A 10,213-nucleotide genomic window follows, 5' to 3' on the forward strand; every position below is an offset into this window, starting at 1 on the left:
GTTGTGCCTTAACCTAACCTACGTTGTGCCTTAACCTAACCTACGTTGTGCCTTAACCTAACCTACGTTGTGCCTTAACCTAACCTACGTTGTGCTTAACCTAACCTACGTTGTGCCTTAACCTAACCTACGTTGTGCCTTAACCTAACCTACGTTGTGCCTTAACCTAACCTACGTTGTGCCTTAACCTAACCTACGTTGTGCCTTAACCTAACCTACGTTGTGCCTTAACCTAACCTACGTTGTGCCTTAACCTAACCTACGTTGTGCCTTAACCTAACCTACGTTGTGCCTTAACCTAACCTACGTTGTGCCTTAACCTAACCTAATTTGTGCCTTAACCTAACCTAATTTGTGCCTTAACCTAACCTAATTTGTGCCTTAACCTAACCTAATTTGTGCCTTAACCTAACCTAATTTGTGCCTTAACCTAACCTAATTTGTGCCTTAACCTAACCTAATTTGTGCCTTAACCTAACCTAATTTGTGCCTTAACCTAACCTACGTTGTGCCTTAACCTAACCTACGTTGTGCCTTAACCTAACCTACGTTGTGCCTTAACCTAACCTACGTTGTGCCTTAACCTAACCTACGTTGTGCCTTAACCTAACCTACGTTGTGCCTTAACCTAACCTACGTTGTGCCTTAACCTAACCTACGTTGTGCCTTAACCTAACCTACGTTGTGCCTTAACCTAACCTACGTTGTGCCTTAACCTAACCTACGTTGTGCCTTAACCTAACCTACGTTGTGCCTTAACCTAACCTACGTTGTGCCTTAACCTAACCTACGTTGTGCCTTAACCTAACCTACGTTGTGCCTTAACCTAACCTAATTTGTGCCTTAACCTAACCTAATTTGTGCCTTAACCTAACCTAATTTGTGCCTTAACCTAACCTAATTTGTGCCTTAACCTAACCTAATTTGTGCCTTAACCTAACCTAATTTGTGCCTTAACCTAACCTAATTTGTGCCTTAACCTAACCTAATTTGTGCCTTAACCTAACCTACGTTGTGCCTTAACCTAACCTACGTTGTGCCTTAACCTAACCTACGTTGTGCCTTAACCTAACCTACGTTGTGCCTTAACCTAACCTACGTTGTGCCTTAACCTAACCTACGTTGTGCCTTAACCTAACCTAGTTTGTGCCTTAACCTAACCTAGTTTGTGCCTTAACCTAACCTAATTTGTGCCTTAACGTAACCCATGTTGTGCCGTAACGTAACCCATGTTGTGCCGTAACGTAACCCATGTTGTGCCGTAACGTAACCCATGTTGTGCCGTAACGTAACCCATGTTGTGCCGTAACGTAACCCATGTTGTGCCGTAACGTAACCCATGTTGTGCCGTAACGTAACCCATGTTGTGCCGTAACGTAACCCATGTTGTGCCGTAACGTAACCCATGTTGTGCCGTAACGTAACCCATGTTGTGCCGTAACGTAACCTATAATATGCCTTAACCTAACCTATAATATGCCTTAACCTAACCTATAATATGCCTTAACCTAACCTATAATATGCCTTAACCTAACCTATAATATGCCTTAACCTAACCTATAATATGCCTTAACCTAACCTATAATATGCCTTAACCTAACCTATAATATGCCTTAACCTAACCTATAATATGCCTTAACCTAACCTATAATATGCCTTAACCTAACCTATAATATGCCTTAACCTAACCTATAATATGCCTTAACCTAACCTAAAGTGCGCCGTAACCAAAACTATATTGCGCCTTAACCTGACGCACGTTGTCGCTGAACCTGCTCTGTAATTGTTATGCAACTCGTTAAATTAGTGTAGTGTTGCCTAACCGCAACCCTCGCAATATAGTTCGCTACTCGCACTGCCCGGTCCCCTGTGTATCGCGTCATGTTAAACACCTTGCAGGTGTTGCTGACTTTCCACATGCTCCTGCTATACACTGTAATGTGGATAGCAGCAGGACGTACATGCCCTCCCCCCCTTCCCCCCTGCCTTCGCAAGCTGGTCGGTGAGAAGTTTGCATGTTCAACGCCCTTCGCATGCCGACGTACTCAGCCTACGTTGTGGTACGGCCTGTCACCTGTCCGCCGATGTACGCAAAACCCACAAACTGTACTGCACATTGGTCCGTATGTACTGAATGATACATCGTGGCACATGTGGCCGTATGACGACTGCGCCTAGCAACGGCGGACCATACAGTCCAAATATTGTGCACGCAGCTACGTGTCGTCTCCCTATAAGAGCTGGATTGCAGTGTGGTACGCCATACAGACGTGTGGGAGGAACGGACGCCCTGGATGGCGATCAGCATGAGCAGTCTGTTGATGTAGTGGAGCGTGTATTCGGACGTAGTCGTCTCTTCTCACACACCGTGATAGCATGTTGCACCGTGTTCCACATCTGCGACATGCTGCAGAGGCCGGCTGACAGTCGTTCGCGCAATGGACACCGCATACGTACGGGGTCGACCTTCCACGTGTTCTCTAGGCGTGCACATGTTGTTGCGTCTATGTGGGCAGACGTAGTGTGTTGTGACACCTGACACAGGCATGCAATACTCGTTGCAAATGGCGATGGACGTGTACGTTTGCTGGTGACGTTACGCAAATGAACAACTGGTAACCCGTTGTGGTGCGGTTGTTCTCGCTAGAGGTGAATCAGTGTTGGCGACGATCGGTCGAGCTATTAACCGGTTGTTTCAGGGATACCCACCATGCCCACGAACGTGAAAGGGGGATCTGGGTGTGAGGCGATACGCGGCGGTGGCTGGGTGGGACCGTCCCCGGCCGGTGAGGGGGGGCCGCCCGGCGTGCTGGCAGCGCGGTGCGTGGGCGCACGCGCTACAGCCGGCTGGTGGGGGCGGCCAGTGGCAGGCGCGCCGGCCGACGGACGCGGCAGGCGGCGCAGCTGCGCGCCGGCGCCCCCTGCTCGCGGCGCCTTGCGGCCAAAGTAGGTCCTCGCGGGCCCGGTGCGAAGCGCGGTGGCCATCTGCAGTGTGCTGGTCCGATTGAGGACTTTGTGCGCTGAGGATGCGCCGCCGCCCGGCGCTCGGCGCCGTGACGCCGTCTGCTGCTCGGTCGCCCCAGCGGTTCTCGCAGGTGGTTTGTATCGCAGCTGTGCGGACGTGTTGGCGCGTGCGCTGTGCTGGGAGAGTTCGCTTCGGCACCCAAGTGGGGCTTTTGTCCTTCTGTGGCGCCGGCGTTGGAGCTGCCGGTCACCGTAGGTGGCGCGTGTTGTCTCCCGCCGGCAATGCCACGACAGCACGCTCCCGGGCCTCTGTCGGCAGCGGCAAGCTCAGTTGGGAGCACGGGTGGTCGCACCTAAAGCGTCTACTCGCCTAACTCCGGGCGATTGCGCCTCTCTCGAACCCGACCAAGTACTTAGGACGGCGCTGCGCGCCGCCGGGACCTGAGAGGGTTTCGAGGTGTGTTGTGCAGGGGAGCTCAGCCTCCTCCTGTTTGCAGAATAATTGAGCGGACGCTTGCGTGTTCGCGCGGGCCCCCGGGACACACTCCCGGGCGGCCGGCTGCTCAGCTCTAGTTGACGCAGCTCCCTGGTTGATCCTGCCAGTAGTCATATGCTTGTCTCAAAGATTAAGCCATGCATGTCTCAGTACAAGCCGCATTAAGGTGAAACCGCGAATGGCTCATTAAATCAGTTATGGTTCCTTAGATCGTACCCACGTTACTTGGATAACTGTGGTAATTCTAGAGCTAATACATGCAAACAGAGTCCCGCTTCGGCACCCAAGTGGGGCTTTTGTCCTTCTGTGGCGCCGGCGTTGGAGCTGCCGGTCACCGTAGGTGGCGCGTGTTGTCTCCCGCCGGCAATGCCACGACAGCACGCTCCCGGGCCTCTGTCGGCAGCGGCAAGCTCAGTTGGGAGCACGGGTGGTCTGGCGTGAGGTCAGTCGTTTGACGGCGCGTTTCGGGGCGGGCCCGCCCGCTGCCGGCGCGCCGTAGGGCACGGAAGCTCGCACTGGGGCGTATCGCTTTCCAGTCGGGTGTGCCGCGGCTGACCTCGCAGGGGAAGTGAAGCGTCTCTCATAGCCTCTCCTTCCCAAGTGGCTCTTTCCGCCTTCCAGTGGTGCCAGATGTTAAGCTTGGCGTTCTGCCTTGCGACAAAAGGGAGAGCTGCGACCCAACCCGATGCGAAAGCGAAGGGTGCGTGGCACAGGGGGAGCTGTGTCAAGGGACCGAACACCAGTCCCTTTCTGTTCGCAGGGCACAGACCAGCAGGTGCTCTGCATGCCGGCGACCTCGTTTGTCGGCGTGGGATCGCGGCGCGAGTCGGCAAGGGTGCTTCGCCGCGCCCCTGGGTAACCGGGGCGTGTTCTGCCAAACCCAGGAGGTGGTGACATCGCCTGGGCTAGGTTAGATGGGCCCAGACCGCCGAACGACTGGGGGACCGACCCACCACCTGAGTAGGAGTGGGTCCTTGGCCTTCAGGTGGAAACTCGGGCTAGTAGGCGGCGAAGGGCGAGGGGTGCATCCGCCTCTCCGGAGTGCGGGGTGCACTTGCCGAGGAGCGTCGAGTGAAATCGTCGACGACGAGGCCTTCGACGGGGACCAGTGCGCTGGCAACGGCGCGCTGAACCCTGCAGCTCTGGAGTGCCCTTGACCTAGGGGCGAGGTCGGTGGGCGAGCTGCAAGAGTCCCCCCCCATGCCAGAGGAGCCGGTCCGGGGCAAGAGACGGGCTCCCAACTCCTTTTTTCGCTTGTCAACAACATGGCCGAGACAGAGACAAGCGATTCATGCGCGCCTTCGAGGGCTTCTTTGCTTACTGTTCCCTCCCCATCAGGGGGCACGGGGCAGATCGAGGAAAGCATTAGTGAGAGGCATGCCAGGATTACGCAATACCTGGAAGCCAATGTAAAAAACGGAAAAATAAGCCAGGCTGCGATCCTGACCCTAAAAAATGAACTCGCCTCCTGGGCTATCGCCCATGCGAAACTCGAGGGGCGAGTTGAAGAATTACAGAAGGAAAACGAAAGGCTGCGCAAGCAGCCAACAAAATCATGGGCTAATGTAGTCGCTCAAGCGGCACCTAAGAGCCAGTCCACAAGAGATACCATAGTAAAAGTGTCACAAAGACCGGATACTGCTGTCTTTTTGAGACCACTGCCCGGTCAAGACACTAAGAAAGTACAGGAAATTTTCACAACAACGATCAATCCTGCTAAAGATAAAATAAAAATAAATAAAGTAAAAGCTACAAAGAATGTGGTAATAGTCGACGTGGCAACGGAGGATGACCGAAATAAAATACTAAACAACCAGAAACTATGTAAAGCAGTAAAATGTGAGCCACCAAGAAAGAGAAATCCTCTGGTTATTATGTATGACATACCAGTAACATTTGATGATAATGAACTCCAGGAAACAATACGAAATCAGAATTTTGATGATATGAGTACTGATGAATTTAAAAACGAATTCAAACTTAAATTTAAAACGGGGCCAAGAGACAAAGACGTTGTACATCATGTAGCAGAAGTCTCTGGCCAAATGTGGAAGAGATTAACCTCAATGGGTAGAATCTACATTGGCTTTCACGCCATCAATGTGCGGGACTTTTTGGTGGTACCTCGCTGCCATAATTGCGGCGATCTAGACCATGTTCATAAATATTGTGAAAGGAAGTCGGCTTGCTCCAGGTGTGGAGAAGAAAATCACACTAGAAAAAACTGCACAAAATCTGCAATATGCATCCCCTGCATGAGAAGAGGTAAAAAGACCTGTAATGCCTCTGGTCGCAACTGCCCAACGTACAGGATGCTGGAGCAGAGGCTCATATCAAGAACCGACTATGGCTGAGTCAACTACAGCACCCAGGATGCCTAAAAGAAAATCCCCATGCAAGAGGAGAAGGGACGCGGCAAGAGCAGCCCAGTTTAAACAGTTCCTTGCAACACTTGCAGAAGGAAGAGATGGTAGGAAGAGAATGAAGGATGCGTGTGTCCAAACGGATCCACAAGAACAAGCGGCAGCTCCCTCTCCCTACTGCTGGGGATCACGTACGCCAGAAAATCAGGCAACTCAAGTCAGGCGTCCTGTAGCGGTGGGCCGACCAGCATTCGTTCAGGGGAGTCCTGTACTGGAATTGCCGGTGCAGGTCAACACAATTACAAGTTCAAATACACAAATAACTAATAACACCAACGCTAGTACTGATTCGAGACAACCAACAGCTGTGAGAACAGTGGTTGATCCGATCAGAATATATCCTAACCTTGAACATTCTTTACAATTATCCCGCCTGGAGGAGCCGGCTGTCCTGACCACGGCACTGCGACATCTAGTGCGGGTAGGACATAGGTACGGGCGTAAGGTCACCTTCTCGGTCATGGAGGCTGTTGATAGGGTACAACTAAAGACTATGAATCTCCCCACCGACTTTGGCGCCCTGCGTGACCTAGTAAAGAAGGTGTTTGAGAGAAGGAATGAGACCTTCAACTTAGATGAAATATACAGTCAGTCTGTCCTATCCAATGGGAGAATAGCCTACGACTGGACGAAAACCTTCCCAGCATCATATGTACACACATATTTCCCATAATTACAGAAATACAGATAGGGCAGCTAAATGCACATAATAGTAGGTTGGTCATGCAGGAGCTTCGAAGAGTGGTGGAGGAGAGGAGCCTTGATGTGCTCTGTTTGCAGGAGCCATACTCTCTTGCGGGGAATATAGCCTTTGCTGCCATGAACTGGCAAGTGGTTAGTTTCGGAGATGACCCAAAAGCCACCATCATAATAACCAACAAGGCACTGCGAGTAACGGTGCTCTCACATCTTTCGGACGATCACTGCAATGTCATCGAACTTCAGTCACCAATTGGCGTGATATACTTAATAAACATGTATTTTCAATACGGTACAGACATTGACGTTTACCTTGACCAACTCACGCAGGTGGCAACGGTGCTGAGGGGCAGAAAGGCAGTTGTGGTGGCGGACGCGAACGCCAAATCCCCTCTGTGGCACAGTGGCACCCGAGATGAAAGAGGAGGCAAGCTGGAAGAGACTATCATTTCCCTACAACTCCTCATTGCCAATAGACCAGGAAATCCCCCCACCTATACAGGAGGGGGAGGAGATGGAACTAATATCGACATCACGTTGATGACCACCAACATCGCTGCTAATATACAAAATTGGATTGTCACTGATGGAGAAACAACCAGCGATCACAACTTGATCACATTTACAATTTCAGATCGGGAGTGCCACTGGGACATAGGGTGGGAAGTACAACTAAACTATAACAAGACCAATTGGGAGCGCCTCGCAAGAGAGTTTGACACTCCGACATGGCCAGATGATGACGACGACATCGACAAACACGCCGAAGATCTGGTGGGTGCTCTTACCAGGGCAGTCAAGGCCGCCGTACCAACCAGGAGGAGAGCCGTTGCGGCTTCTCCATCACCATGGTCAGCGGAACTGGGGCAGATGCGTCAGTCTGTCAGGAGGGCGAGGAGGTATTACCAGCGAAGTGTCGTCTGGGAAGAAAAACAAGCATGGCTACGAACATACAGGGAAGCAAAAGAGCAGTTCCAGAAGGAACTGCGAACTGTCAGACTGGAAAGCTGGAAGAAATATGTGCACAGCCAATTGGCTATGGATCCCTGGGGCACTCCTTACAAAATAGTAAGAGAGAAAATCAGGTCGCCAATGGTGCTCTCCACTATCAGGGACGGGAACCGGATGACTGGATCTTGGCAGGAAACTGCTGAGGTCCTTCTCCACTCCCTCCTCCCTGACGATAAAGAGGAAGAGGACACAGAAGAACAATGCCTAATTAGGCAGGCTATGCAGGCTGACTACGAGAATAACACCATGGTGTACCCTTTTTCAGAAGAGGAAGTGGCAGCCCATATAAAATTACTAAAGAAAGGAAAGGCCCCAGGACCAGACGGCATCATCGCGGAGGTGGTGCAATACCTCGCTCCTCAACTGGTGACACCTTTAGCAAGAATTTACAACGAGGCCCTGCGCCTCAGAACATTCCCCAAAATCTGGAAACAGGCCAATGTTGTAATTATCAAAAAAGGGCCGGACAAAGACCCTACAGAAGCAAAATCTTACAGACCTATCTGTCTGTTGGACCTGTTAGGCAAATTGCTGGAGAGGTTACTAGCTGATAGACTGACAGCACACCGGATGTTGTGCGGGATGAGCGACAGACAATTCGGTTTTCGGCAGGGGCGATCTGCGTGTGACGCAATTGCCCTCGCATCCGAGGTCTGTGGGTCGTCTCCGCACAAGTACATAGTTGGCATCATGGTGGACATCAGTGGCGCCTTTGATAACCTGTGGTGGCCTTCGCTCTTCTCCTGCTTGCGGGAGAAGGAGTGTCCAGGGCCGCTATACGGCTGTCTTAGGAGCTATTGTATGGAAAGAGAGGTCTGGCTATCGTCCCCTAGCGAGCGAATTGGTAAGAAAATCACGAAGGGGTGTCCACAGGGCTCTGTCCTGGGGCCACTCTTTTGGGATATCAATATGGAGCCTCTCCTGGAGAGCTTGGAAAATAGTGTGGATGTGCTAGAGGCGATAGCTTACGCTGACGACCTCCTTCTGCTGGTTGGCGGCCGAAGTCGCGAGGACCTCGAACCTAAAATTAATAGGACATTAGCAATTCTTACACAGTGGTGCCAAAACACAAAAATGACTATTGCGCCTAGCAAGTCAACATACTTGTTATTAAAAGGCCAATTGGCCAGGAATCCAACGGTAAGAATTGAGGGCTCACCAGTGATTCGGCGTCGAGAGGCCCGATACCTTGGAGTAACAATTGATGAAAGGTGGAACTTTGCCAAACACATCGAAACAGTTACACAAAGATCACTTGAAGCACTAAATAATCTCATCATGATAGGACACCGTAGGTTTCACCTTCCACCAGAACTCATAAAATTGTACCATAACACCATTCTCGTTTCCATCGTGGGTTACGGATCCGGAGTGTGGGCACACAGGCTCACGAGGGTCGTGCCCGCTATGTCTGTGAGGAGGGTGCAACGTAACATGCTTCTGCGCTCCATCGGAGCGTACAGAACATCTCCAGGAGGGGCACTACTAACACTCATGGGGGTATGTCCCCTGGACATCAAAATCCGGGAGCAGGCAGCTTGGTACTGGGTGAAGAGGGGAGATATAGAAAAGACCGAGACCATCATGGGAGTGCGGGTGGGGGACAAGTTTGCAATTAAGAGGAGAGGAGAAGAGCTATGGCAGGAACTTTGGGACACAGAAACAACAGGCCGAAGGACTTACCAGCTGCTCCCCAACATCAAAGAACGCCTCCAACTCCCGCATTTTCAACCAAGCAAGGGACTGGTGCACTTCCTCACAGGGCATGGACCGTATCCGGCATATCTTTGCCGATTCGGGAAAAGGGCTACCCCCTCGTGTGATTGTGGAGCTGAGTGGGGCACTCCGGATCACGTGATCTATGAGTGTCCGGTTTTTGATGACGTAGCCGGAGAATTAAGAAATCAGCTGCCTCACAATAACACGTACCAGTTAATTAGAGACCCTACTACATTCACCATATTAAACCGCCTTGCCAGCGAGGTGTCAGCAAAAGTCCTGCAAGAATACCTCAGGGAAAATATATAAGCAACCAAACATGACATAATTGAAGGCGACCCATCCCATTCCGCCAGGGCGTGGACTGGCCAATCGCCGTGACGGTAGGAATCCGCCATGCCCTGGAACAAGGGGGAGGGAGCGCCAATACCCGAAATTGACAACTGCGCACCGATTGTGACTTAGAACTAATTAATCACTTAGCATATAGGAGATAGAAGACCCCTAAAAGAACCTGCAGCGACTTTCTTAAGGCCAGCCCAGTGCCAGGGGCATGCTCACTGGGGTTAGCTCAGTGGGCACGGCCACTCAGTAGGTTTATATTAAAACAACTGGCACGCCTGTAACGCTGCAGGAAGTAGCCCTTAGATTAGTTAGCTAAGAGTAAAACTAGATCCTACCCAACAAGAAACTAACTCCCCATTTCCTGTAGCAAGTAAGTTCACTAACACTAGTAATAGAAGTTAACAATGCTGCTAACATCAATTAAATGTAATGTAGATCTAAGACCCACTAATGTATTAGGTGGTGGGTTACAATGTATGAAATAATTTGAATAAAGAAATTTTTTTTTTTTTTTTAAAAAAAAAAAAAAAAAAAAAACAGAGTCCCGACCAGAGAT

The sequence above is a fragment of the Schistocerca serialis genome, chromosome 4, assembly GCF_023864345.2.
Source record: "Schistocerca serialis cubense isolate TAMUIC-IGC-003099 chromosome 4, iqSchSeri2.2, whole genome shotgun sequence".
NCBI classification, from domain to species: Eukaryota; Metazoa; Arthropoda; class Insecta; order Orthoptera; family Acrididae; genus Schistocerca; species Schistocerca serialis.